The 22,796-nt window shown below is 37.5% G+C and overlaps 1 long non-coding RNA gene across 2 annotated transcripts; it reads right to left on the bottom strand.

The window, feature by feature from the left end:
- Positions 1–5,849: 5,849 nt before the first annotated feature.
- On the bottom strand, positions 5,850–17,453 carry LOC143020285 (uncharacterized). 2 transcript variants are annotated; one of them, XR_012965888.1, is made up of 3 exons: positions 17,368–17,453; positions 12,455–12,510; positions 5,850–6,641 (listed from the first exon to the last, which is right to left on the bottom strand). It is a non-coding gene; the product is annotated as an uncharacterized LOC143020285 (long non-coding RNA). The 2 variants fall into 2 exon arrangements; XR_012965889.1 differs by lacking the exon at positions 5,850–6,641 and adding an exon at positions 6,654–10,436.
- Between the last annotated feature and the right edge of the window lie 5,343 nt (positions 17,454–22,796).

The following is a 22,796-nucleotide window of genomic DNA, read 5'->3' as shown; positions in this document are numbered from 1 at the left end:
TAGACCAGCACACCTTAGCAAAGTGTCCCTGCTTATTACACTTATGACAAGTGATGTTTCTTGCAGGGCACTGTCCACAATTGTGATAGGGATCACCACAGAAATAGCATTGGGACTTTGAATTGGCAGCAACACAGGTCCCATCATTGATGCAAGTAGGCTTGGATGTTGTAGCAGCACTTACACCAGAGATAGGGAAACCTTATCAGAGCCAATATGGAGCCTTGGGGGACTCCACTTATTATATTTACCCAATTTAATTTTTTTTCTCTAATTATCACTCTCATTTTTCTTCCGTTCAAGAAGTCTTTCATCCATTCCAATAATTTTCCTTGTATTCCACCTATTGTTTAAATTTTTCTTAGTAGCTTTTTGTGTGGTACTTTGTCAAAAGCCTTTTGTAAATCCAAGAAGGCACAGTCTACCCAACCATCTCTTTCTTTTATTATTTCTATCAATCTTGAGTAAAAGCATATTAAGTATGTAGTACATGATCTTCCACTTTTAAATCCAAATTGGTTGGGGTTTAGTATATTGTTCTCTTTCAAATGTTTAGTCCATTTATTTTCTATAACTCTTTCACATAGTTTTGCAATTGTGCTTGTAAGGGATACCAGTCTATAGTTTGTTGGATTTTCTTTATCTCCTCCCTTGTACATTGGTACAATATTTGCATTTTTCCAATCTTGTGGTACTTTTCCTTCTTTGAGTGAGAAGTCAATTATCTTGTGTATATTTTCTGTGCGTTCATCTATACATTCTTTTAATATCCAGTTTGCTATTCTGTCTGGCCCATATGACTTTCTGATGTCAAGTTTCTTCATTTGGTCCCTTATTTCTTTCTGTGTCACTATTATTCTTTCATTGTGTGTGTGTATTTAACTAGTTGTATTTTACGGGAAGGGGAGCTAAGCTCATGGTGGTCCATCTTCATATCTTGTTTTATCTAGCCTGTTATTAAATTCATGTATCATTTTTACAAACACCACATTTTCACATAACTTGTTCCAAACATCTATTATCCTGTGGGGAAAGCTGTTCTTTTTCAGGTCTCTTCTATAATTGTCTTTTTTTATTTTATTTTCATGTCCTCTTGTATCTCTACCATCCCATTTTATTAGATCCTCTCTATCAATAATTTCCATGCCTTTCATGATTCTATAAATAGTTATCAAGTCTCCTCTCTCTCTTCTTTGCTCCAATGTCTGTAGTTCAAGTTTTGCCAGCCTCTCCTCATATGATAGTTCTGAGAGTGTTGGTGCCAATTTCGTAATTGTTCTTTGTATTCTTTCAAGTTTTGTTGTACATTTTTTGTACTTGGTGACCACATTGTTGCTGCATACTCCAATTTTGGTCTTATCAAGGTGACTAGTATTTTCTTCACCATTTCTTCGTCCAGGTATGTAAATGCCACTTTGATTGATCTTATTAAATTATAAGTTTCTCCAAAAATTGTTTATATGTTTCTCAGGGGACATATTATTCATAATAATGACTCCTAGCTCCTCTTTTTCCACTTTTTTAATTTCTTCCTCTCCCAATGTATATGATCCCACTATTCTTTTTTTTGCTTCTTCCAAATTCCATTATACTACACTTCTTCACTTTGAATTCCATCTCCCACTTTCTACTCCATTCCCATATATTGAGATCACTTTGCAGCGACTCACAATCTTCTTCGGTGCTCACTTTTTTCAACATTTTTGCATCGTCTGTGAAGCTCATATAACTTTCAATTCCTTCATCCATATCATTAATATATACAGTATAGCAAACATTATTGGGGCCAAAACTGTTCCTTGTGGAACTCCACTAATCACCTCATCCCAATTGGAATGTTTGTCTCTTATCACCCCTCTCATTTTCCTTTCATGCAAGAAGTCTTCCATTCACTTAAGTTGTTTGCCCTGTATTCCTCCTGTAGTTTCTAATTTCTTTAGCAATAGCTTATGTGGCACCTTATCAAAAGCTTTTTTCAGGTCTTGAAAGGCACAATCAGCCCATCCATCTCATTCTTGTATTACATCTATTAGTCTTGAATAGAAACACATCAAGTTTGTGACACAGAAGGAAATAAGAGAACAAATAAAAAGCCTAGATATCAGAAAGTCGCACGGACTGGATGAAATCGCAAATTGGATATTAAAAGGGTGCATAGACAAACTGACAGATAAAATACATAAGGTAATAGATTTCTCATTAAAAGACGGAAAAGTACCACAAGATTGGAAAAATGCAAACATAGTGCCAATACACAAAGGAGGAAACAGGGAAGAGCCTACAAACTTTAGACCGGTGTCCCTCACAAGTACAGTAGCTAAAATATGCGAAAAGATCATTAGAAGCAGATGGATCAAACATTTGGAGAACAATATAATAAATCCCAAACAATTTGGTTTTAGAGGTGGAAGATTGTGCACCACAAACCTAATATGCTTTTACTTGAGACTGATAGAAATAATACAAGAAAGAGATGGTTGGGCGGACTGCACCTTCCTGGATTTGCAAAAGACTTTTGACAAGGTACCACATAAAAAATTAATAAACAAAATTGAAAAAATAGGAGGAATTCAAGGCAGGCTGTTGGAATGGATGAAGGACTTTTTTATTGGAAGGAAGATGAGAGTGGTTCTTGGGGATAAAAACTCGAAATGGGAAGAAGTAAAAAGTGGCGTCCCCCAAGGCTCTGTTTTGGCTCCCTTAATGTTTGCCATATACATAAATGATATGGACAAAGAGTATGGGAATGGAGTCAGAAACACAAAATTAATTTCAACATCAAGAAATGTAGCATAATGGAGTTCGGAAAAGGCAAAGATAGAGTCTCAGGAAACTATATGGTTGGAGATAAAGATGTCAAAAAAGTAACTCAGAGAGGGACCTAGGAGTAATCATCTCAAGTGACTTGACTCCTGACAAACATGTAAACAAGATATTTGGAGAGACTTACAATCTGTTAAGATCTATGAAAGTGGCTTTCGACTACATGGATGAAGAGATGGTTAAGAAATTAATTGTTGCATTGATAAGACCGAAACTAGAATATGCTATATCATTGTGGGCACCAAGCACAAAGAAGAACACAAAGAAATTAGAAAGAATCCAGAGAGCGGCGACCAAGATGGCACCTACACTATCAAATTTGACATATGAACAAAGATTGGAGAAATTACAACTGATAACACTAGAGCAGAGAAGGGAGAGAGGCGATTTGTTGACCATCTTTAGAATTATGAAAGGAATGGAAGTTCTTGATAGAGATGACCTATTAAAATGGGACAAAAGAGAAACAAGAGATCATGCAAAGAAACTAAAGAAAGACAGTTACAGAAGAGACCTGAAAAAGAACAGTTTCCCACACAGGGCGATTGATGTCTGGAACAAATTGAACAGTGAAACAGTTAATGCCAGAAATATACACGAATTCAAAAGCAAACTAGATGTAGAGAGATATAAAAACAGGTCAACATGAGCATAGCTCCAGTCCCGTAAAATACAACTAGGTAAATACATGATCTTCCTTGTCTAAATCCAAACTGCCTCAGTTTTAGTACATTGTTTTTTTTCCAAATGCTTTACCCCTCTACTTTTGATAATTCTTTCACAAATTTTAGCTACCATACTTGTAAGAGAGACTGGTCTATAGTTTGTAGGATCTTCTTTGTTTCCCCCTTATATATTGGTACTATATTTGTTCTTTTCCAATCTTCTGGAATTTTTCCTTCCTCCAATGAACTGCTTATTAGACTATGTATTTTATCTGTTAGTTTGTTCCTGCATTCTCTCAAAATCCAGTTTGCCATTTCATCTGGACCATGCGATTTTCTAACATCGAGATTACTCAAGTGATTATTTCATTCTTTGTTACTTCTATCTCTTTCATAGGGGGACTTTCCCCTCCCACTTGACCTCTCTTAAGTCGTACGTTCTCTTTCATAAAAAGAAAAAAAGCAGACTGGGAAAGGATACACAAAAAGGAAACAACAGTAGAAGAGAAATGGAAAATTTTGACAAAAATTTATAAAGAGGGAGTGGAAAAGTATGTTCCAAGACAAAAACAAGAAAAAGGGTATGTAGAATGTTGGTACAACAAAAGATGTAGCGAGTTAAAAGATAAAAGGGATAAATCTTGGAAAAAATGGTGGAAAGACATAAAACCCAAAAAAATGGAAAATATATACTGGTTATCAAAATGAATATGTACTTGGGTATGTTGCCACATAAGTGGGGCCGCATTTCAGTGCACCCTAATTAAAGAGAGTTAAACTCTGTTGCATGCTATGGGACTATTAAACTTCTCCACATGTGTTCTAACACTCTGTGCAATAGTTGTACTACTCTTGGGTGAATTTGCCTTACGTTTGCATTCCATAGAGGAGTGGTAAATTATGCAATATTAGATCAATTCACATACCATACAAACAAGTCCTATGACTCGAACTATGCAAATTCACCTTGTCAATATGGTCACCACCATTACAAGGGAGAAAGGGTTTTTAGGTATATGGTACTTTGATAATATATTTATTTTGGAATCCCCATACTCTTCCATCATGAAATATATGTGTGTGTGTGTGTGTATATATATATATATATATATTTTTTTTTTTTCAATGTTTACAATATATTGTCTTAACCAAAGTAACATTTCCAGGAGTATAAAAGTTCTCTATCAACCTTTCACATGATGAAGACATCACACCTTACCTTTCTTAACTAAAAACTGTAACAAATAATTCTTGTTCATGTTACACAAATGGAGGATGACACAAAATACAAGGACCACAATTATACAATTACTATACACCAGAAATTGAAAAAGCAATACTTTAAAGTACAGTGACTCTACCTTTGTTCAAGGATAAAGTGCTCCAATTCCTCTACAGACCTGGTAAACAAAATGGTATTCTGGATATAAAAGAAGCTCTGTGAACATTAAGCAAAGCAAGTCTACTTAAAACACTGCAAATCCAGCTCAGTATGGTGCGATGTACACTGATACACAAAAGCAATATTCAATTGATAAACATTTAGAGCTATATACTCATATATAAAAATTTTCATATTCACTAAACATTTTGAAAACACAATTTCAACATTATGCACATAGTCGTTTAGGTATGGCATAAGTGGATGAGAGTGACAGAATAGCAACATTTAAAGCACATCATACAAACATTAGGAAAATTGATTAGATTAGGATGAAATGGATTTCAAAACAAACTCACAAGGATCACATTACAGACAGTGCAGAAAATTAAACAATTATACATGCAAAGGCACACATCATTTATGCACAAAATATACAGCATCCTCAAAAAACCTTATCTGCCCTCCACATAATTTTCAATGATAATATATGACTCAAGGTTAAAAGTACAAGTAAATGGCCATCTCAGAGTGAAATACTCTTCAATGTGCACCAAGTTCTTTCCACTCAATCCTGATGCTATCTCCCTTATGACATCACTTTGCTAGCAAAAAGTTTTCCTATCCATTTCATGAACATATCTACAGACAGCTTCCTACAACAAGATGTATTCTATAAATCTATGTCTTCCTTTCATTGTCTTGAATCAATATTGTTGGAGAAATGGGGTTGCATTGTACAACCACTTACTATGACTGTATACTTGAGAATTTATTGCACCTGTACCATATCTGAGAACTATGTGGACCTAGAAAGCTCATTTGTTGCCCAATTCTTTTTCTTTCAGACAAAAATTTGGCATCTCTCTCCCTAAACCCTTCAATGTTTACAATTCCTGCCCTCCAAGCTGAATAAAATCATCTGCTGATATCCAGAACAACATTTTTGTGGGGAACACTGGGCTTCAGTGGGTCAAGATTACCTTCTATTCATTAACCACTTCCATACGGTGACGCCTACGTAGGTGTCATGAGGAGCAAGTGGGTATGCGATGATGCCGACATCGGCGTCTTGATTATATTTATTTTAGTCGTACCTACGTAACCTCCATTCTCTCTAAACTGGCTTCATCATATTTTCTATGGTTATCAAAATTCACGAGTGAAAGAGAACGAACGATTGAGCACTGACTTTATTTTCTATAATGCAATTATTATGACGCAACATCGCACGTCGGGCAGCTAATGCTGCCAGACGTGCAATGTGCCCCGGAGTGAAGAAGTTAACAATTAGACCCATCAACTACAACAAAATCTTGGGAAGCGACACTAGGTTTCAATGGGTTGCAAAGTGTGAGACAATTTTGCATCACTGGTAGAGGATATGTTTTGCCAAAATGAGAAATACTCAGCAAAGAAGCAGCCCAAGGAAATATAAAATAAATACATCCTCTCTGATTACTAATTTATGGCACATCAAGGCAAACTGCTGCTCTTTATAAAGTTACAAACTGATGGAAGAATCATTTCACTCAAAATACTATATAGTTACATCTGCAAGTCATCAATATAAACAGTTACAAAGTGGGCAACATTCATTGTAGATACTGTACACATGCAAAGGAGCACACAAAGCACACAACATGGACAGATGATCATTTACCCGTGCATTATGGTTGGCTGCTGAGGTCGAGTATGCCAAAAAAATGTTACAACGTCAGAAGCACTCCCCATAAGTTCTCCTGGGCCAGGCATATTTTTCCCCTATAACCCTGACGAGTTAGAATTGCATACAGAATAAATACACTGCAAAAAGTTAATGCAAGTTTAAAAATATACAATTGTTTGGTTAAAAGTGGTCAAAGTTAAAAATAATGGTTTGTACCACCAGTTTATATTGTCCACCAATGAGAAGAACAGGTAGTGACTACAGTGCTTGACCTTGAAATGTACTGAAGCATATCATTCACCCCCCACCTGACATGATTCACAAATACACGAATAAAAAAAATATTCGAAATAAATTAATCTAATTACTACCATTTTACCTCCCTGTCTGGGTATTGGCTGTATGTTATTGTGGGGTTAAAAGATGCTCAGCAGCATGCAGCTGATACTTACGAGTTTATATGGTCCACCCCTATGGACCAAAGCCACACATTATTTTGTCTGTGACAGAGAAAATCTCTATTCATAGAGAAATAATGCTACTTTATTATACTGTTATGCTGTCCCCCCACTCTTAATACTGTCCTGTACCAATTCTCTGAATATTCATTTCCTTTTTTGCCAAACCCTATGGTAGGGCAGAAAGAATATTGAGTTGTAAAAGGTGACAAAAAAACAGGACTGGGATGGGACTAGCCACCCTATTCTCTGTAGCCCCAAAGGGAACATTCCTAAAAAATGCAAAGGCATAAGAGGGTCTCGGAGGAGTTTTCCAACCAGAACACTAAGGTATGTGTCTTTTAATGTGTGTGGATGTGGTACAGATGAGAGTAAAAATGAAGATATAAGCAGTATGTTTGTGAGAAGATGGATGTGTTGGCACTGAGTGAAACTAAGTTGAAGGTGAGGGGTGAGTTTGAGTTTGGGAGTATAGTTGGGAGGTTCTCAGGAGTGAAGAGAGAATGAGGGAGAGAAGGGGTGGCTATACTAGTAAGTGAAGAGATAGGTGTGTGGTGGAGTGGAAGGTTTCTTCAAGGTTAATGTGGATGAAGGTGAAACTGGGAAGGGAGCTGGGGTTCTCTGTGAATACATATAGGCCTGGTAGTGAGAGGAGTGTAGAGGAAAGGGAGGATTTTTGGAAAGATTTAAATGAGTGCATAGAGGGTTTAGGGAAAAATATCAATGTATTGGTATTGAGAGAAGACAAACTAATAGATGAAGTGGTTGGGAAGTGTGGAGTTCCAGGAAAAAAATCTTAGTGGAGAGATGATGGTCATGTGTCTGGAGAGTTGATGATGGTAAATAGTGTTTAAGAAGGGGGTCAAGCATGGGTATACATGGGAGAGGGTGGTGGATAGAAGGGTGGTGGATGGGGCTTTAGTGAACTATATAGTGGTAACCAGGAGAAGGGTGAGAGGAGTTTTGGATATGCATGTTCTGAAGGGAGAGTGGGGAAATGTCAGATTGTATTTTGGTGAAAGGTGTGTTGAGAGTGGAGGATAGATGGAGAAAGAGAAAAAGGACAGAAGGTAGGGAGGTGCTTGGAGTAAACTGCTTAAATGAGAAAGAAAAGGAGGAGTACAGGAAGAAGCTGAGAGAAGAGAGGGATAGAATGAAGGATGGAGTAGAACTAGGAGTGGAGGAGGACTGGGGATGTTTCAAGGAGGGAGTCACAAGGTGTGCAAAGATGGTGGGTGGAATGGGAAGGCCAAAAGGAGGTAGAAGGAAGGGTAGCGAGTGGTGGGATGATGAAGTAAAGAAGGTTGTAGAGAAGAAGAAAAGAGCATTCACAGGTTGGTTACAAAATAGGAGAGAATAATATGATAGGTACAAAGAAAAGAGAAGTAAAGGAAGGCAAAGAGGAGAGCACATGTGAAATGAGGTAAGAGTATGACAGAAAAATTTGAAAGTAATGAAAAGATGTTTTGGAAGGAAATTAAGAAAAGAAGGGGAGGCAAATCAAGTAGAGAAGAAAAGGTAAAAGTCGCAGATGGAGAGATGATAATGGAAGAGATGTAAGAGAAAGATGGGCAGAGTACTTTAGGGAGTTGCTAATGTGAAGGGCGATATGGAGGGAAAGGTAGATGCAGTGGGAAGTGCTACAAAAATGACAATGATGAATGAGGAAACTGAAGGAGAAATAAGAAAAGATGAGGTAAAAGCAGTTATTAAAATGATGAGAGCTGGTAAGGTACCTGGGTTAGATGGGTGTCATGTAGTGTCTAAAAAAAGGGAAGTACAGTGATGATGGACTGGCTGGTGAAGCTGGTGAGGACTGGAGGAATGCCTGTATAGTTCTACTTTACAAGGGAAAAGGGGACAAGTGTGAGTGTAGTAATTTCAGAGGGTTAATTTTGTTGAGTGTAGTTGGGAAGGCTTATGTGAGGGTTTTGATTGAAAAGATTAGGAGAGGAACAGAGAAAGTAAATGGTGAAGAACAGTGTGGGTTTAGGACAGGTAGGGGTTGCATGGATCAGATTTTTGTGGTAAGGCAGATAGCCAAGAAAGCTTTAGGAAAAGGTGAGGATGTTTTTTGGGCCTTTATGGATTTGGAAAAGGGTTTTGACAGGGAAGACAGGAAGGCACTATAGGAGGTACTGCAGATATTTGGGATAAGAGAAAAGCTCTTAAGAGCAGTCAAGAGTTTTTATGAGAGTAGTAGAGCCTGCAATAGAACTAGAAATGGAGAAAATGGTTAGAGGTAAAGGTGGGGCTTCACCAGGGATGTATTATGTTGCCTTGGCTATTTAATTTATACATGAATGGTGTGGTGCCAGAGGTAAATGCAAGGGTGGGCTGGGGATTGGAGATGGTTAAAGAAAATGGAGAAAAGTGGGAGATAAGTCAGTTGTTTGCTGATGAAACTGTGCTTGTGGCAGGATCAAAGGTGGGATTAAGGAAGTTAATGACAGAGTATGGGAAGGTGTGCAACAGAAGGAAGTTGATGATAAATGTGGGTAAAAGTAAGGTAATGAGATGTACAAGGGGAGAGGATGACAGCAGATTGGAAGTGAGTATTAAGGGAGAGAGACTGGATTAAGTGGATAGCTTTAGATACTTGGGTGCAAATGTGGTGGGAAAGGGAGACGAGATACAGGGATGATTAGTCATCCAAGAGGAGCCAAGATAAGAGGGAGGGAGTGGAGTATGTGGGAATGAATTGGGTGAGAGTGGATTTGTGCCTTTTGCTTTGGCTACCTCCCTTGTAAAGGGGAAAAAGCCATTGGTTTATATACCACCATTTTGTTATCTTTAATGTTTGCCTCCCATGCATTCAGACTTCTTTTGCCATTTAAGTGAACTGCTTTGTTTATGGAGGATTTCAACAAATAAAAAGTTCCATGTCTCCCTCATGGTAACCTTGAAGGATGAGAGTGAGTTTATGTCTCTTCAGACATTTCCTTATAGTGACCCACACATTTTTGATATGGTTTAGATCTGGGGGTACTGCTGGGAAGATGAAGTACCCTTACTTAAAAAGCCAGTCATTATGTCACTGAACAAATGATCTTGTGCTGTGTCAAGGGCTTTGTCATCCATAAAAATATTATACAATACTGCTCAAAACCACCAGGTATTTGTTCAAAAAGTACTATAGTTCTAAATAATTATACTAATATATGTACTGATTTTTCAGAAGTAATAATAATGGGTCAACATCGTAATAACCAAAATAATCCAAAATTCAGGGTGCTTTACAGTGCGACAGGTACCTACACTGAGGGTTCCAGACAGCCACTGCCTCACTTCTTACATTTTCTTCTTGGTTACTCCATACAAGAACTGTTGCTCCATTGCTCCATAATACTCCTCTTCAGATGGGGATATTGATTTAATCACTGAAGTATGGTAGGTGAAGTACACTGGCACATTTCAATGTCAAGCACTGTAGTTTCCTCCTGCCACAATATTCAGTTTCAATCCAAGTGGTAATTTTCATTTTACAAAAATATGGAATTAAAGACTCATTTCAATATCCAGTGTTAGCTACACATGCTGTAAATAATTTAGAGTACTGCTACAAACACTACAAGAAAGTACAACAACAAAGATTTGAAGATCACTAGATTTACTAACAAGAACTATAAAACAGGTGGTGTGTAACACTTGTCTATCCATGCTTAAAATAAACAAAAGCATCACTAACAGACATAAAGAAAGCAATCAAAATAACTAATAACCCACATGCAGAGGAACCAGACACAAAACTGAACTACTATCTCAAATGTTCCTAGCTAATGGAATAAATGGTCCTGGAGAAAATCAAATCACAAGATAACAAACTCAGCTGCATAATGCTCAAACATTTACAACAGCCAACCCCAAGCCCCTGACAACACATCCATCCACAAACAAATACACACAACAATTACAAAACAAATACTCTTAGATGCACTAACAAATTGGATAATTCACTAGGCTCCCCCCACATATCCACCCAGTATGGAAATCACTCCCAAGACAACAGTAGCACAATCACACCTACAATCAGGCCCTCATTCACCAATACGGAACTGATATGGCAACAGACCTCAAATACCTACAATGTAATTACTACATAGAAGACACAGAACATGTTATTTTACACTGTTCTGTAGTCACTGCAGAAAACAAATTCTACAAAAACTTTTCACTGCATGATCTGGGTGAACCAATGGTGATGGCTTATTTCATCAAGGATGTGTCCTACAAGAAAGAACTGGGCAACAAATTGATTAATGAAACCATACATGCCACATCACTCAACCAACAAACCATAAAAAAAAGGACCATTCCACCAGTACTTTACTTAGACAACTTACAAAATACACAATATACAATGAATTTACCAAGGAGAGGCCATCAGAATAAACATTTATGGTGGCAAACAGGCATATACCTGGCTACTGCCAGTTAACTGAAGGAGGCTGTCATCTGCAACAATACAATATCTCTTCCCTAAGTGACTTATGGTCTCACCTGGAGGTTGTTACCAATTTCCTACTGGCTGCAGGTCTTCTGCAAGAGGGACCAGGGGCAACAGACTATTTGATTGATCATGTAACCCTAGACATAAACCTATAAATGAAAATATTCCTAAACACACAAGAATCACATTTTTTCTTTACTTTTCCAACTTTTAGGCCACTACCTGCAAACCAAGAAGACTAAGTATGGGAAATTCATGCATCTTCAAAAATATTTATTATTATACATTCTCAAAACATGTGACTGGATGAAACTTAGGCATACGATACTTTATATGAGGACCCCCTTATATAGATCTATGACTATGTCAGGAACATATGGTGGAGTCTGACATAATGCATCAAATTGGTTGAATTTTTCACTGGCTAATAAAGGATCAGATCAAGACACCTATTACTATGGCTGAGCAAAACTGCTTGACTGACACATAAACATAGTACAACACACAAGTCAATACAGAGCAAGATAAATCCTGTTAACAGGCAGAGGGTAACCCCAAAGCTGAAGTTGAATCCTTGAATGAGCCAATACCTTCAGGAAAAATACTAAAAGTCACATTACACAACAAAGGGTTAGATCATAATAATTTAACTCTATTAGGCAAATCATCCCTAAGAATTATAATGAGAAATACTAATTTTAACTGTCTAGTAAAGGAATAAAGGTTTGGGCTTAATTTTTTTCACTACTCAAACAAACTTCAATAAATCAAAGTACTGCAATGATCAATCAAATGAAAGCCATCTGATATATAAATGTACATATCAGTTACAAAAAAAAGAAGTGGAAATGTGTATTTTACCATTAATCATCACTTTCTTCAGTTATGTCATCTTCTTCATGCTTAGGAGCTAGTCCTACCTAAACTAAATAGCAAGTAGTATAACACAACAAATGCATTTATAAAATTAGTACTTATAGGATCAGTAAAAAATGAAAATTATTTTACCTGTTGGTCTTATGTCTAGACCTCGATGCGTCATCTCCACATCTTCACAAAGATACCTGCAATGATACTATTCTTAATATAAGATTCACTTAAGACAACAAAGATGATAATAAATGAATAAAATAAATTAAACCACACTATCCAATGCCTTCTGGTAAATCTACATAAGTCCATACCTATCAATAGAAAATTATATATAAATTTTGTAAATTATAATACATCAAGGTAATATATGATTTTACATACATATACCACAGGCTTTTTCCCCCCTTATAAGGGAGGTAGCTAAAAAACAAAGGCATAAAAACCACTCCCACCCATTCCATCCCTATCACACTCCACTCCCATCCACCCTCTTATCTTGCCATCTCCTGGATGACAGGTCATTTCTGCATCTTGTCCACTGCCCTGGGTCAGAAGCAGTGTTGCAAGACACAGCACATCCACAGTAAGGCCACTTCATTAAATTGGCGACCCCTCTCTCTGTCCCCTTAAGCAGAAAAGAAGAAGACAGGGAGAAATCCCTTCAGGCTGTGACAAATTTTTCTCACACATACTCCCTCACCCCCCATCCCCTACCCATTCCACCTCATGGATCACATCATCCATATACAACCATTCTCCATTCACCCCTATCTTCTGTCCTCTCCAGTCCTTCCTCAACTGACATTCCCCTCTTCCCCAAAGCCCCTTTTATCCCATCCATCCATCCATCTCATCCTAGGTCACCCTCATGTTCACTCCTTCCACACCTCTTTCACTAGTCTTTCTTCACTCATTCTTTCCATGTGTCCAAACCATCCCAATACTCTTTCATCAACCCTATCTCCCAACTCCCTTTCCACCCCCGTTCTCCTCCTCATTTCTCACTCTATCCAGCCTAGTAACCCCTATCATATTTCTCAGACACCTCATCTCAAACACATTCAAACTACTCCTCTCTTATGTTCCATGTTTCTGCCCCATACAGTGCTGTTGGCACAATCACTCCTTCATACAGTCTCCTCTTAGCATCCATTCCCATATGTCTATTCCTCATTACCCTTTTTAATCCACCAAGGCATTTACTTGCTTCTCTCAATCTATATTCTACCTCCACCTCCACTCCTCCCTTTCCTGACGCATTTGCACAAAAGTATCTAAAACTATCCACTTCCTCCAGTCTCTCCCTTAATACTCACTTCCAGTCATATACGATTTTAGAGGCGGGAAAAAAAAAAAAAAAAATACACTAGCTACAACTCTGATGTTGGCAAGTTTCAAGAAACCATGTTTGTTGTCCAAGATGAACCATCAGAAGTCTAATGTATTGGTCTAGTCTAACCTAATTTAACCTGACCTCCTATGGGGTATGCAGACTAGACTAGATCAATTTATCAGACTTCTGTTCATTTGTCTTTGTCAATGAACAAAAACAAACGTGGAGTCTCAAACCTCACCTGCGATCGAGTTGTAGCTAATGTATCACTTTTATTTTTCTTTATCGAATTCTGTCACTAAAAATGAATATTATGTTGATGTATTTTAATTTACAAAATTACTATATAATTTTTTATTGATGTAATGCTTAGTTGTGCACTTCTGGAATAATACCTGTCTTTTTTTCATTTTATATTTCATGTCTGATCCTGACTACTAAACCCATAAAAAACATACGTAGATACATATACCAAGGCTTTTTCCCCCTTACAGGGTGGTAGCCAAAAAGAAAGAGGCATAAAATCATTCCCATCCATCCCATCCCGTCTGGGGTATTGGCTGCTTGTTATTGTGGCAAAGTAGCATGCAGTTGTTACTTTAGGGTCTATATGGGGCGCCCCTACGGACACATCATTTTGTCTATGATAGAGGAAAACTCTGTTCATAGAGAAATGATGACACTTTTATACTACGACTGTCCCTCCGTTATGCTATCCTCCAACCCCTTGTTGCTGTCCTGTACCATTTCTCTGAGTATTCTTTTTTCTTTTTCTGTGATGGGGGAATTCCGTGGTGGGGGAAAAGAATACTGCCACCAAGTATTCCCACTTGGATCGTAAGAGGCGAGAAGAAAGGGACGGGGATTGGGACTAGGCATCCTTCTCCTTGTAGCCCCACAGGGGATATTCCAAAAAAAAAAAAAAAAAAAAAAATGGTCTTCTATCAAGTTGGTCTTTCACAAGTAGAATAAACTAATGAAATTATAAAATCAATAAAAATGTTGAGATAAAATCACATCAAATATTACTACTATCATTAAATATCATGAAAATAAAATACTGAAGTGTCAGTCAGTACAACAACTACTGTCTCAAATATTCATTAATATGTGAAATACACTTCTCCCCCTATTCAACATATCGTGGGTACAAAAGCTGGCTCCTGCCCCCTGTGGTCCTGCACAGAGAAAACCAGTTTCCCACCAACAACAAGGCAGGACTCGCAGTAATGGATTTAAACTGGACAAATTTAGATTTAAGAAGGAAATAGGCAAGAATTAGTTTACTAATAGGGTGGTCGACGAATGGAATAGACTTAGTAACCATGTAGTAAGCGCTGAAACTATTAGTTGTTTTAAGAAACGATTAGACAACTTTATGGATGGGGATGACAGGTGGTGATGGATACGGAGCTGCATAGTGTAGGCCTTATGGTCTCTTGCAGTTTCCTTCATTCTTATGTTATTCCCATTTTCAACATCTGTCAGTCCCCTCACCTCTCTGACCTGGCCATGCATTAGTATTATCCTCCATTTCCTTCCATCAAGAGACCTTGAGCAACAGATTGATTGATCCATTTTGTTGCATGTGGACCAGGCACTTGTGGAGCACTGTGGTCCTTTCTGTGTTCATCGCAGCAAATCAAATTAATAACACTTCCTTGTACTTTGGTAATCTAAACATTTGGTGGTAAAATACATATTTATTTTTTGGGTCACATTTAAGAACAGATGGGGCAGAGGATTCTAGATGATGAAGGTACTCATGAATTCTTATGTATCAAAAAATGACACATGACATTAGGAAGGGATGGGAGAAGGCTGGTTGTGCATAGTGTAATGTTATGGCAGATTCTGTCATAACTTGCTGCAATGACCAGATGTGGTATAGTGTTTACAATACAAAGGTAATATCCTTGTTGTAATTTACTGATCATAGATTTTTTATGGAAATGAATATCAGACTTATTCAAATAAATAAGAAACCTATTGAAAAAATGTTTCCAAAGAAAATTGCCTGCACAGCATTTTCCAGATTTTTACTAATCACAATGGTCTAATTACAATTTTTTCTAGAATTAAAAGAAGGAGGAACTATACTTATATTTTATAATCATAACTGTAAGATGGGACAGAAGATAAGGATGATCTTTAATCCAAGATGAACCAAGATGTGAGAGTAACAATGGATGGTAGATGGGCAGAGAATGGGTGGACTACCTCCCTTATATGGGGGAAGGAGCCCATAGGTACAGTATATAGATTGATAGATAGTTACAAAATCTCTTGAGACACGGAAACATTCTGTAATCAACTCGGCCTCCATACATCAAGACCTTGTTGTAGTCTGGTATCACACAAACACACTTATCACTTCTTTCTATTTTGCATTTGAAAGATCTATGTTTCCTATGGAATGATTATGTTAGGTTAAATTAGGTTATATTAGATTAGGAGCTATTTGTGAAGTTTTGTCTGGCCTCCTCACATAGCATTTTGTGTATTGTTTAAATCTATATTAAAGTAAATTCAACAACTTTTCTTAGTAATGTTTCTTGCAAAAATTAATATTAAGGGATGGTGAAAAAATAATTCCTGCAACCTTTCACTACACGCCATTTTGCCTCAACCACTCGCACAGCAATTTCTATATTTTTTTGCACCTATATTATGACAACTCCAACAACTTTTCTTGGTAATGTTTTTATCTCAAATTAATATTACAGGAGGATGAAAAAATAATTGCTGCAACCTTCCCGCAACCTGCATGCTGAAGCTGTGTTGTGGCTATCCAGTCATCAAGTGCAAGATGTATGTCTGTCTCTGCACGCATTGTTAGGTTAGGTAGTTAGATAGATAGATAGATAGATAGATAGTTTTGGATAGAATAGGGAGAAAAACCTGTGTTTCATGAAAAAGTAGTGTGTGATGGTCGCAACAAAAATGGCGTTTCGTTTTCGTGTGGTGGGATGGTTGCAAAACTGTTTTTTCACCATCCCTTAATATTAATTTCCACAAGAAATGTTAAGAAAAGTTTTTGGATGTCATAATATAGATGCAAAAAATATACAAGCTGCTGTGTCAGCAGGTGAGACAAAACTTCACAAATTTCCTATTGGACAATGAGGTTTCATGTTCAACACCCATATTTGCATGATTCTGGTATTTTACCCTAGACCAATATTCTACATTTACTTGCTGGAAAGGGAACCAGGCTTAGTCTTAGAAGTACAATATTATTCCATCATTGCTTCCATATAACAATTTAAAAATAGTCCATGCATAGGAATGGCATCGAACAAGACTCCAAAGTCAAAGAGAGGAACTTTTAGAATGAGAAAGACAAATGGTGCTACTGGAATTCATGGTGAAGTTCGTTGCACTCAGTTCAACGTTCGTTCAGGACAATTCTGTATAACTTTATAAGGCTAAGCCATATGACAAGTACCAGTTCAACATGAACCAACATGGTAACATTGTACTTTAATATTTAAAATTTGCGTTTACCATGCACTGCATCTCTTCACTTATCATTACTGTACAATTACTAATTCATAAAAAGTGAAAACGTATAAGATATGATAGTTATATTAGAAGCTCATGAGTCATACAATACGGTGCTAATGCTAGGACTGGTATTTCTATTAAACATAGAATTAATATATTATCCTGCCATATATATTTGCATAGTTGAAACTTATCCAAAAGTGCTTACCATAGGATCTAATAAACCATCTTATAACGTCAACAAATCCTCACACCCTGTATGTGGATGAATTGTTGACATCAGAAAAGACTTCGTCCGAAAGAGTTATTTAATCATTGCCAGAATATTTTAGTATCAGTCAGATGAATATGTACCAATTCCAAATATTATTAGCTTCTTAATACGCATTCAAAAGTTTCTAAATTTATTAAAAAATCATAAGTACATATTTTACTGTTTTTGATTTTGTAACCCTGTTCGGAATGGAACAAATGTCATTGCATTGCACGATACACTTACACGAGGAAATTCACATTTTCTTATGTTACAATATTTTCATCTAGAAAGATGTGTGTAGAATTGTAAAAGAGAGGGACAATGTGAGTAGGAAAACTATTGATGTATCTAAAGGAGGATTTTATTTTTTGTCAGTGGCGGATCCAAAGGTGTTGCCCTAGTTGCCCGGGCAACGACCTTTTTATTATTATCATTCTTCTTCTATTTCTTCTTCCTTTTTTCTCATTTTTCTCCTCCTCCTCCTTCTCCTCCTCCTCCTTCTTCTTCTTCTTCTTCTTCTTCTTCTTCTTCTTCTTCTTCTTCTTCTTCTTCTTCTTCTTCTTCTTCTTCTTCTTCTTCTTCTTCTTCTTCTTCTTCTTCTTCTTCTTCTTCTTCTTCTTCTTCTTCTTCTTCTTCTTCTTCTTCTTCTTCTTCTTCTTCTTCTTCTTCTTCTTCTTCTTCTTCTTCTTCTTCTTCTTCTTCTTCTTCTTCTTCTTCTTTTTCTTCTTCTTCTTTTTTCTTCTTTTTCTTTTTCTTCTTTTTCTTTCTTCTTCTTCTTCTTCTTCTTCTTCTTCTTCTTCTTCTTCTTCTTCTTCTTCTTCTTCTCAGTTTTGTCATTCTTTTTAGTTTTCTTCTTCTTTCTTCTTCTTCTTCTTTCTTCTTCTTCTTCTTCCTCTTATTCTTCTTCTTCTCAGTTTTCTCATTCTTTTTAGTTTTCTTCTTCTTCCTTCTTCTTCTTCTCAGTTTTCTCATTCTTTTTAGTTTTCTTCTTCTTTCTTCTTCTTCTCAGTTTTCTCATTCTTTTTAGTTTTCTTCTTCTCTCTTCTTCTTCTTCTTCTTCTTCTTCTTCTTCTTCTTCTTCTTCTTCTTCTTCTTCTTCTTCTTCTTCTTCTTCTTCTTCTTCTCCTCAGTTTTCTTTTTCTTCTTCTTCTTCTTCTTCTTCTTCTTCTTCTTCTTCTTCTTCTTCCTCTTCTTCTTCTTCTTCTTCTTCTTCTTCTTCTTCTTCTTCTTCTTCTTCTTCTTCCTCTTCTTCTTCTTCTTCATCTTCTTCTTCTCAGTTTTCTTCTTCTTCTTCCTCTTCTATTATTTGTTTACCTCCGGACCAGTAAAATGAACCTTTCACGCCTTGTGAAGTGAAGTGAGAGGAAGGTCAAGATGTAACTTGCCTCCACGTGATTATCTAATGCTTACCTTAGTGATTGTTTACCCTAGTGAAATTAAAAGAAGCAAGGGATCTTAAAGCTCAAAAGGGGTGCTTCTTCTCGACTGCCTTATCTATTTTTTATATATTTACACTTGTGCTAGTAATCACATTTTCAGTGAGGCTGTTCCACTTATTCACATGAATTAAAGATAAATCCTTTATACTGTTCGGTGGCGCGGTTTCATTAAGTTGAGGCTGTAACCAGTTGTGTGGCTGAGGACGGAGCTTCTATTCAGGGCGTGGGAGCATCGCTGAGGCCAGTCTAACCTGTTGTGTGCGGTTACGTAAGAGGGATTCAATGCGGGCGAGAAATACCTTGGTGGTGATTTCTTCTTTTATTAACAAATAGGAGATCTGGTTAAATGTAACAGGTTACAATTAGGTCCTTTGATCATAATACTCTAAGTGGGCAGATGCCTGCCTTCTGTCAGGTTCGCTACCTGGGCAGATCTGAGTCTGGCAGGCTCTTGACCTGGCCAGCTCTGACAGTCTCGGCGACATAGCCTTCCGATAATAAAGGGGATTTGTGAGTTGTCGTATGTGACACGTGTTAGTTCACAATTATAAGGTATTGGTGTTAGTTCTATACATGGGGGCTAGTCGTATGGTTGGTGGGTGTGGTTAGACTTGGTATGTGTATGTTAACTTACGTGTAATGTAATTGGGGTAGGTATAAGAAAGGGAGTTCAATGGGTCTCTCTGGTGACATTAGGCATCTTCATATGGCGACATTCTGTTGTCTTAGTCTGTGCTTTGTCAGGTGCTTCGGTCAGATGTGAAGTCAGCAAGGTCTTGCACAAGACGAGTGCCATGTCGCATGTATGTGGATCACGTGCGTGGTTGGTGATGGTTAGTAAGGGTTACAAGGCTATAACCTTTTGTTTCTGGGTGGCAGTCTTTGGTAACCAACTGTAAATATTCTTCTCCCCCAATCTTATCCATACCTTTCAAGATTTTGAAAGTTTCTATCATGTCTCCTCGGGTCCTTCGTTTTTCAAGTGTGGTGAGTCTCAGACTAGTTAATATCTCCTCATATGAGCAGTTTTTCAGTTCCGGGACTAGTTTAGTAGTCCTTCTTTGTACCTGTTCTAGCTTCTTTATGTCACCTCTCATATATGGAGATCATGCTTGTACACAGTACTCAAGAGACGGCATTACCATTGCCTTATATAGGGAGATCATCATATCCACATCAAGATATGTCATAGTCTTTTTTTTTTTTATAAGCCCCAATATTCAATAAGCATTTGCTGCAGCCTTAGCTACATGTCTTGAGGGCTTGAGATCACTAGTAATGATGACTCCAAGATCTTTTTCCTCTTGTATTACCTCCAGTACTTTCTGTCCCAAATAGTACTCACATCCTAGGCTCTTTCTTCAAATATGCATAACTTTACATTTCTCTTTATTAAACTAGAGCAATCACTTTTGGCTCAATTCCTTTAATACATTATCTTGTTGTAGGGTCATGTCATCTTCTGCGGTTCTTATCCGATGATAAATTTTTGCACTATCAGCAAAAAGTTTTTCATTTGACTGGACATTATCTTACACGTCATTTATGAATACTAGGAACAGTACCGGACCAATACACTCCCTTGTGGGACGCCACTCCATACCTACAGCCATTCCGAGGAGGTTCCCCTGATACAAACCCTTAGCTGTTTATTTCCAAGAAAACCCTGTATCCACCTATATGTTTCTCCTCTCATTCCTAGAGCTTCCAATTTAGCTAAAAGTTTGTTATTGGGTGCAGTATCAAATGCCTTTCAAATGCCTATCCCCATCATCCACCGTATTTTCTAACTCTTCTAGATATTCTAAGAATTGTGTCAGGCAAGATCTCCCTGCTCTAAGCCCGTGTTGGTAATTCTTTAGCAAATTATTTGTCCAGGTGCTATACTATATCCTTTCTTAACATTTTTTCCATTACTTTACATGGAACAGAGGTGACTCATAGGTCGATAATTTAAGGAATTACTCCTATCCCCTTTCTTGAAAACAGGGCATACGTTGGCTTTGGCCCAGTCTTCCCGTAAATTCTATGAACTAATTGAAGTTTTATATATAATCAAAAGCGGATATGCCAATTCATATACACATTTCCTGAGTACCTTAGGATGTATTCCGTCAGGTCCAGGTGCTGAACTCGATCTAAATCTTCCAATCATGGTTTTCACGTCTTCTATAGTGAGTGTACTTTTGTAGACCCTCGCCCTGAAAACTAGTATCTAATACTAGTATTTGATTATAATTATTACTTCTTTCTTCCTTAATAAACACTTTCTGTAATTTCTTGTTAAGTACAGTGCATATTTCAGGCATATTGGAGGTTAAATAGCTATCAGAGCACTTAAGCTATAATACTTCCTCCTTGATCTTTTCATTGCTTCTGGCATAAGCAAATTAAGCTTTAGGATTTTTTTTTTAACTTCAGTGGACAGTTTCTTCTCAAAGCTATATTTTGCCTCTCTTACAGCTTGTTTCGCTTCGTTTCTCTTCCTACATTACATACTGTACCTGGTCTTTGTCTATATGTCTTCTAAGCTTCCTCCTTTTCCTAGTTTGTTCATTATTCTTCCACTCATCCATTTGGATTTAGATCTTGTCTCACTTGGATAGGATCGCTGTGGTGGAACACAGATTTATGTTACTACATTGTACTGTTGTAAAAAGTATTGCCATTTGTCTTCAACGCTTATCTCCTTAGACTCCTCTTCCCAGTCAACCCTACTAAACATGAAAATTTTATGACAGTCGCACGTAGGATTCGAATCCACTGCTCCAGCCACTGGTAAGATAATCTTCACAATGCCTTTATCCGCTCGATCATAGAGCTATCACTGACGAATTTCTCTCACTCCTACTAAAGATGTTATTGACCATTTGATAGTCACCCTTTGTACTCAATGTTCTCTATTTCTAGTGTTTCTTTGGTAAATATGAGATCTAGTAGTGATGGGGTATCATTTCCTCTGGCTCGGGTGAATTCTCTAGTTTGATGTAAAAACACATCTTGATTAGTATCATAAAATTTGGCCTCCTCACTTCCTTCCCCACCCTCGGCCTTGTAATGCTCCCGTTTTATCTCCGTAGAATTAGAATCCTCACAGACTAGTACTTGACCTACTTTTTCATTTCCCATTGCTAGAAGTCACCGTCCAATGTTCTCATTGTACTCTTGTGTGGCATTGGGTGGTCTATAATTACTTCCTAAGAGTATACTATTCTTCCCAATCTTTATTTTACATGCAACTGTTTCGTTGTTTCACAAGGCTTTGTTTGTCCCTTTTGATGATGTAATGTTCTGTACAAGTATTGCCACACCACCACCATATCCATTTTCTCTATCTCTTTTTTATATTGTATATGAATAGCAATCAAAACACTACATCCTTAACTTAGTCTCCGTTATAAAAATAATATGTGGCTTCTCAATATTTGTAAACCCAGCTAATTGATCACTCTTACTGGCAGTATTGATACCGTTCATAGATCTAACACAGACTTTCTTTATGGAAAGTGGGTCATCAGTATTATTTTACAAATGTACTACGACATAACTTTGTCATGTATGTATGCTTACAGCACCTAGCACCTTCGCCCACGGGCAGTTGCTCTGTAGACCTCTTGGGTACTTGACGTGCCCCCTCTGTACGCATAACCTACCGATTAATAAACCCACGAACCGTACAACCTGTTTCACTGCTGCCCCTGCAACAATGCTTGCAAAGATGGCGTAGTAAGCATCCTTGCACTGTGCAGCGGTGGAGCACGAGTGCGGTTCGGTAGTCAGTGGCGTACGAGTGAACGAGTGACAGTAACGTGACCGAGGATGAGATGGATGAATGGGGTGAAAGAGGCTTTGATTAAGAGAGAATGTTTGTTGAGCAAGGAAGGGAGAGGGCAAGGGATAGGGGTGAGTGGAGGATGTTTGTCTATGGGTTTCTCCTTGTCC

This window comes from Oratosquilla oratoria, chromosome 39 (genome assembly GCF_046742065.1).
Source record: "Oratosquilla oratoria isolate Oo_2021 chromosome 39, ASM4674206v1, whole genome shotgun sequence".
NCBI classification, from domain to species: domain Eukaryota; kingdom Metazoa; phylum Arthropoda; class Malacostraca; order Stomatopoda; family Squillidae; genus Oratosquilla; species Oratosquilla oratoria.
Note: the sequence above shows the minus strand (reverse complement) of the source record. Positions and strands in the feature narration are given on the sequence as shown.